Raw genomic sequence first — 8143 nt, 5'->3', positions numbered from 1 at the left:
TCTCCAATTTGTCTTGCCATTTCTTCATTTTTTTGTAGTGTTAGTTTATATGCCGCCTTGTTGGGTAATGTTGATCTTGGTATGAGATCAATGCAATGACTGATTTCTCGCACTGGTGGGAGACTTTTTGGTATTCCATCAGCTATAATTTCTTTGTACTTGTCCAAAATTGGTTCCACTTCGTCAAGTACCTTTTCCTTGTTCTTTTCTATCACTTCCACCTTCAAGTTTGAAGACTCCATCTCTGAATTTTCTTCCTCAGTCTAATTTTCAGCATCATTCTACAATTTTTCCTTGAGTATAGGAATCAGTGCAAAGAGTGGGCTCTTCTTTTCTTTCACTTCTTTCAATAATTCTTTCTTACCCATTACCATAACTTTGGCTTCTGCGGCTTTTGCTTCTTCTTGACTTGGCTCAACTAAAGGTATCAGTTCAATGATCTTTCCATTCTTTGTAATGGTATATGTATTCTTCACTCCATCATGATGTGCCTTGAGATCATATTGCTAGGGTCTGCCAAAAAGTAAATGGCATGCATCCATGTTAACAATATCAAACAATAATCTGTCCTTATAGGCTCCAATCTGAAATTCCACCCAAGCTTGCTCTTCTACTATAGTATGCTGCCCTTTATTTAACCAAGATATTCTATAAGGATACGGGTGTTGTATTCTTGGTAGCTTCAAATTTTCCACCATTTCAAGAGACACAAATTTTTTTGTAGAACCAAAGTCTACTAGTACCTTGCAAACTTTTCCTCCAGATTTACAGGTAGTTCTGAAAATGGACTTCCTTTGTGGTGGTTCTTCTCTGACAAGCCTTTTCAACAGTGTTCTTCTCATCATATGTGCTTCCCCTTTTTCTAGATAACCATGGTTGTCTGAATCTTCTTGTAAATCCACTTCTTGTGCCAGATGTATTCTTCTTTTGCCATGAGTACTAGAGCTTGCTTTTGTTGAACATTTGTGTGCCATATGACCTTCCTGATTATAGTTGTAACATCTTATTGGTCCATTCATCCTTCCTGGTGATCTTCCTCTAAAATTTGGCCTTCTACCTCTGAAAGTTCCTCTGAAATTATCAAACTTATTAACTTCATTATGCATCTTCGTTTGTGGCTGAAAATTGGGACTCCTTCCTGCAAATGTACCTCTTCCTCTGAATGGTTATCTTCCTCTGCCTCTATTATTATTTTATTGTCTCCTTTTCATTTTCTCTTCCACCTTCAAAGCCAGCTGATAGCATTTAGCTATCGTGTTAGGACTTAGCAACTGCAACTCTTCTTGTATGTTCATCCTCAAACCATTTAGGTATCTTGCTACCTTGATACTCTCAGGTTCTGCAAATTTTGACCTTAGACTTAACTTCTGAAACTCTTCTGTATAAGTATAGACATCCATATCCCTTTGTCTGAGATTTTGCCTCTTTTGATGCAACTGTACCTCATAGTCTTCAGGGAGATACGTCTCTCTTATCATTGACACCATCTTCTTCCATGAACAGATCTTCCTCTTATCTTCATTTACCCTTTCTTCTTGCACAAAATTCCACCATGTAAGGGTTGCTCCCTTCATTCTGGACTTAGCCAACTTAACTTGCTATGACTTTGAAACTTTCTCACATTCAAAATGATTCTCTAAGGCTTCAATCCATTCCAACACTAATTCAACGTCCATCTTTCATGTAAACATAGGTAACTCCATGGGTTTTCCTCCCAAAGCCTTTAAAGCTTTAAAAAATGGCCTCTCGTTCTCAGCTATTCTATCTTCTTCACTGTCAGGTACATCTTCCTCTTCTTCCATTTCTTCTTTCATTTCTTTCTTCTCAAATACACTCTGCATATATTCCAACTTACTGGCTAGTTCTACCACTATCCCCTTCAACTCTCTATTCTCGTTCTGGAGAAGTTCTTCTTGCTCCTCGACCTTCTTTGCTAACTCTGCATTGGTCACCATCTTGCTTGACCCTACTAAAGAATCTTGATCAGGGGCGTTCAACATATAACTTCACAACCTACAACTCTCAAGCTCTGATACCAAAAATGATGTAGAGCCACACCTTGGAAAGCTTAGGAGGAATACTCACTCAACTGAGTTACTTCAAGGGGCATGACATCAATTAGTCAAGATCGAACTTGAACCAAACTCAAGATTGGATTAACCAGAATATATAAATCTCCATAGTTTATCTTCACCCGCACACCAAGATCTTTAAGCGAAATTTCCTCAAAGAAAATATATTTGCACTTTGACAAGAGAGACCAAGATCGAATTGCTGCCAAACTCCATAGTTGATTATCTATATCCTTTCTAAGGAAAAAACTAAAACTTTCTCTATTACCCAAATTTGAATGTCTCTCTTACATAGCCAATTGCCTTATTTAAAACTGACTCTCCTTTTCTAATAAAAGGATGAGAAACATTTTTTCGTCTTCTATCCAAGAAAAGGATAAGAATCTGAAACTACCTACTACCTATTATTGGAATCTAACAATCATACAGTAGGCCACATTTTAAATATCCACATTTTTTTCGTCTTCTATCCAAGAAAAGGATAAGAATCCGAAACTGCCTACTACCTATTATTGGAATCTAATAATCATTATCTATGAATTAAAACTATTCTAATTTTAAAAACCTATACCTGGTCCTAGGTGGCTATATTTGGAGAGCTCATCGAACTGCTACTCTAGGTATGCCACCACATGTAGGACGTTTATTGAAAACATTAAATTTAAATATTGAAAACATAAAACATTTCTTATTTTATTTCCCGCTCTGCTACTGCAGCATACACTAGTGCCTGAATGGGCATAAAAGAAAAATTTTAAACATTCATGTAAGCGTAAGCATGCAAAGAAAACTTCAGAAGGCTCCAGGGATATGCTAGGGTCATAAAGGCATAAAGGAAACTCATTCCTGTATGAATGTAAAGCCAAATTTGGAGGCCTCCAGTGCTACAAGAAATAGAATTAATTAATGTGTATTAATTGATTAATCAAAGATATTTCAAGTACAAAATGGTCAATAGATGATTGACACATGGCATCACAAGATTGGAGATTGAAGGAAAAAATAAAGTGAAAATAAAAATCAAATTTAGGCTTCAAACATATAAAATGAAAATTTCAAATAAATTTGAAAGTTTTATATAGTTTTGACTATATAATTTTTTAAAAATTTCATTTTTAAAGCTATGATTCAGTCCAGGACCTGATTTTTCAAATTGCTACCAGTGGGCATTTTTTGTCCAAACTACGTAGTGTAGTATACCATTGGAACAGGGAAGAAGTTAATTTACCAGATTTGGGGTTAGATTTTGCACAACAATTCACCAATTCATGTTATAAGTAGTTTGTAATTTCTGGGGCATTCTCAATGGAATAAGAAAAATTCATCATGGAACATTAGGATTAGATAAAAGGCAGATATGAAGGCTTGTTGAAGTCTGAATGTGAAGAAAATCAATTCTAGAGGGTTTTCTTGGCTTTTGGAAGTCATTCTTTAACTAATTTTCATTTTTACTATGAGTAAAAATTAGGAATCAAATCAGTTATTTGTTCAATCAGATATTTCAAATATTTTGTGCTTTTGGAGGCAAAATTGATTGAAGATTTGATATGCAAGTTGAGGGAGAAGATGAAAAAGATGTTTTAATCTGTTGAGAAGGTTTTCCAAGTGGATAGATGTCATGTTTAGATTAGATCCGGGAATGAACTCTTCTCCTATATATTTCTTTCTCTCATCTTTTGTAAGGGTTCTAGTTTTGTCACTGAGAAACTAGCTGGTTCCAGTCTTTCAAGAAAATTTTCTCATTGTTGAGATACCAAGGTTTTGGATCCAGTTCTTGATGCATTTCAATACTGAGACACTATTTCTTTCAACATATTCTCTCTTGTATGAACAACATTAGGAAGGTTAATACAAATAGTTCAGATTTGTTAGGTTTTTTCATGTTTTCATTTCATGCATATGAATGTATTGTTTCAAAGAAATTAATACAAAGAACAAGAGGTTGAGTTTAAGTTGAATCATGTCTCCTTTATCAGCTAATTTTCAATGTTTTACAATCTTTGACATAGAGCTTAGGTTTTAGTTGTAGTCCCTTAAGGCTATATATTATTTCATTGTTGTTTATAACCCAAGAGGTTATCTAAATGCTTTAGGGAATCAACAGGGTTGCAAGTTTATAGATGGGGATATCATGTAAGAATGGGATTCAAATTGAGCATTGATGTCTATTTACAAGTTAAATAGATAGATTAGATATCTAAAGATACACATATGTCTTAGATATCCATATGTATGTTTGTGATTCATGGATTTGCCCAATGGTTAAGGCACTAATCAGTCACAGGATCATTAGGTCTTATTGTTGCATATTAGGGGTCTATTGAAATCAACATTATTAATCAAATGTGTTTTACCCTTTCATGTTGAAGGACCTAAATGTAATACCCTCACTCAGCTTCCTAGATTCATAGATCTACATTTAACTATTATAGATTGATGTCATTTCATGAGTTATTAGAAGACATAAGGGTTGTCATCTGCTTAATAGATTCAAGGATATGTTTTTGCACTTGTACAATATCAATTGAATCTAAGGTCTACCTACCTAGATTTAGTAGAGCCTAAAGTAGAAGAAGGGTCATGCCTTATAGTTGGCCCAGTGTCTGAAATGGCATGACAAATGGGAGTTAGCTGCCCCTAGATGTGTCATATTCTCATTGGGGTAATTGGAAACTCTCCAGCATTTTCAAACACCAAAAAAATGGTGACTCTACTGGGGAACATAAGAAAAGAACAAGAATCTTTGCAGAAAAAATTTTCTATAGCAGTAAGATGTAGTTTTTTTAATCTCTCTACTGAATATTCATGCACCCCAGTATGTTTTATCCATTTGTAATAGTAACTTCAAGGATGAATCTAGATTTGTGGTTATTTAGTTTTATTTCTTGTCAATTCATCCAGTTGTTGTTTGTAAAGAATTGTTGCAATTTCAAAGTCAAAAGTGATCAAAAGTTTGTCTCTTTTCAAAGTTTTGGATGATGTTCAAGTCTCATAAGTTGAAATATGCAGTTCATATCTGTTATGTTGTAAATCATATTTTTAAAATCTTTCTCACAATTTTTAGTGGCGACACTCTATAAAGGATCTCTAAACCAATGTAGATTGGTTATGTATAAAAAAAAATTCAAGAGTTTTCAGTTGAAATAGGTAGATCTAAAATTTGTGTTGAATTTTAAAACAAGAAGAGAGAGTATATGAATTCCTGACCAATAAGTTTTAGAGTGTTGTTGATTTTCTGTCATGAGAATTTTTAATGATAAAAAATGAACCACAGTTGTGATTTCATTTAAGTTCTCCTCAAGGAGATGGTGACTCTACAAAGGATATGATTAGTGGTGTGAGGAATTGAGATCAACACTAGGCCAATCAGTAGATTAGTGGTTTCATGGAACAACACTTGAGGTATTTCATTTTCATGATGTTTTTCTTATCATGAAAGAAAGTAAGTTTTACATATGTGTTCTCCATCAAGTGAAGTTTTAGCACTTTTAAGGTTTTATACACTTCATTAGATCAAGTTTCAGTCAGTTGTATTTAAGTTTGTGAAGTGTGTTTGAAGTTGAGATTAGTAGAAGGGTATAGATCTACTACAATTAATGAATACTAAAAGTAATCTTGGTGATTCAACTTTAAGTTTAAAGGATGTCAAGATTCACTTCACCTAAGGTGCAACCAGTTAGTGAAGTTCCTAGATCCATTTCTACCAAGTGGTATATGCTATTAATTTTTAATGTTATTCATAGTTTTCCAAATGTCATTCCTAATGATGTTAGAAAAAGTTTGCCTAAGTTTAGTCATAACCATCTTGTTTCAGCCAGTCATCATGTTGAGTTGTTTATTGATTTAATGTGTGATTATGAGATTGCTCATGAGGATGTGCATATGAAGCTATTTGTTCAGACCTTAGAAGGTGATGCTAGAGACTAGTTTTTTTTTCTACCAATGGGTTTCATTTCATCTTGGAATGAGTTTCATTCTGCCTTCATGGAGCAATTTGGAGAACAGGTAAGCATGTCTAATTCTTATGATAAGTTTTTCAAGATACACATTGAGGATGGTGAACTTATGCCTCAATTCAATATCAGATTTGCTAAATTTTTGCATGATATTCTTGAGAGTTATAGACCTAATGATCAAATGTGTTTAGTTATTTACTTTGGTGCATTTCACAAGAAAATGAATTTTCTACTAAGGGATAATGAACCATAGACATTATATCAGGCTTTTATGACCATTAGGAATATTGAAAATAATTTGAAGTATGGACTGATGAGAGGTCATTTGTCTATGAATGATTTTTAGTATAATGGTCATGAAAGAAAAGTGGAACATAGTGTTGACACTTCAATTTCAAATAATCATAATGTCAACACCCCTACTGTAGGTTTTAATCAGATTGAGAATTTAAATCAAAATGTGTGTATAAGGAAGGTTAGTCTAGTTGTAAATAGAAACACACATGTTCATGATGCTATAGTAGTGAATAGTATTTTAGACTCTGATATGGTTCAGCATTATGTTGATTTTATGGATCAAACATTAGTTATAGTAGCAAGTTCTTCTCATGATAATTATATGTACGATGATGTAACTAAAGTTTCAAATTTTGAAGTTGTTGCACCTAGATCTTAGTCTTATGGAAGTGAGGAGGTTGAAAGTTATCTCTTTGATCATGAACTTGATGTTGCTAACCCAATATTCCATGGAGAGATGATACAAGAAGAAGAATGTAAGTCACATTCATCTCAACCACAATCAGAAGAAAAAAGTGCATATATTTCTGATGTTTAAGCAGTAGAAGATAAGATGCATTTTCTTAATCGGCAAGATAGGCCAGAAATGAATTATCTTATTAAGAGGTTGCATTATGTTGAGAATAATATAAAGGTTGAAGAGGAAATATATGCATCTCAATGTGGGTACAAAAAAGCTGAAATTCATCTTCCAAGTGATAATAGTGAAGTTGTTGATCTGATGTATAATCAAGAAGCATCATATGAAGGAGATGATGAGAGTGGTTACTTGAATCATAGTGAGGAAAATGACACAATATTTTCACCTTCATATGAGTCAGATGTTGATTGGGAAGAAGAAAGCAATGATGGCAGTGAACATTCATCCAAAGGTGAAGGTATGACTTCTTTTTCTGAATCTAAAAAGGAAAGTGCATCTCAATTTTTGCATCATACAAATCAATTAGCCAATGAAGAATTTAAGAGTGATTTGTCCTCAAGGTATGAAGATAAAGAAATGTTGAGTCCAGTTAATGCTAATGATTTTGAAAACTTTAGTAAAGGGTTGTCAAGTGATTTTACATTAGAAAATCAAATTCCAACATGTAGTGAGGGGTTTAGGAATGATTTAAGGTCTGTTTGTAATGGTTATCCTAAACAAGTTGATAAAGAGGATGTAATTATGGACACTATATGTTTGGTAAAAGAAATAGAAAGGGAGTCTTCATATAGTTCTGACTTTTGTTCATACATTGAAAGTTTCCATGAGAACAAAATGGGTAGTGAATTTAAAGTATATGATAACACTTTATATGATGATGCTTGTGAGGATGAACAACCCATGTTTTTTCCTAATGTTCAAAAAGGATCACTGAATGGAGTCATTAACCCATTGTTTGAAGAGGACATGGAGGTTTCAAGTTTAGCGAGATTAGATGCAAATGATGATACACTGTCATATTGTTGTAATAAATTAGAATATTGTTCTTCCATTTCTGATATTGAATCTTCTAATGATGTTGCATTTTGTGAGTTTGAAGATGAAGTGTTTTATGGAGTTGTCTTTGAAGAGAAACCGACACTTCATAGTAAGTTTTATGATGATTCAAATGAGGTAAAAGCCAATCAACAATTTGATTATGAAAATACATCAGAAGGTTATGAAATGTTTTTAGATTGTGATGATGATGTTATGTGTGAATACAAATTTGATTACTCATTTGACATTTAGCCAACAACACTTGAGGAAATGCAAAGTCAAGGTGAGTTGAAAATTCATGATATATTTAACTCTTTCCATGAATTTGAATATGAGCACTTTGTGTTTCTGATAGACAA

This window comes from Cupressus sempervirens, chromosome 10 (genome assembly GCF_028749045.1).
Source record: "Cupressus sempervirens isolate cs-2001-9-10 chromosome 10, ASM2874904v1, whole genome shotgun sequence".
NCBI lineage: Eukaryota > Viridiplantae > Streptophyta > Pinopsida > Cupressales > Cupressaceae > Cupressus > Cupressus sempervirens.
Note: the sequence above shows the minus strand (reverse complement) of the source record.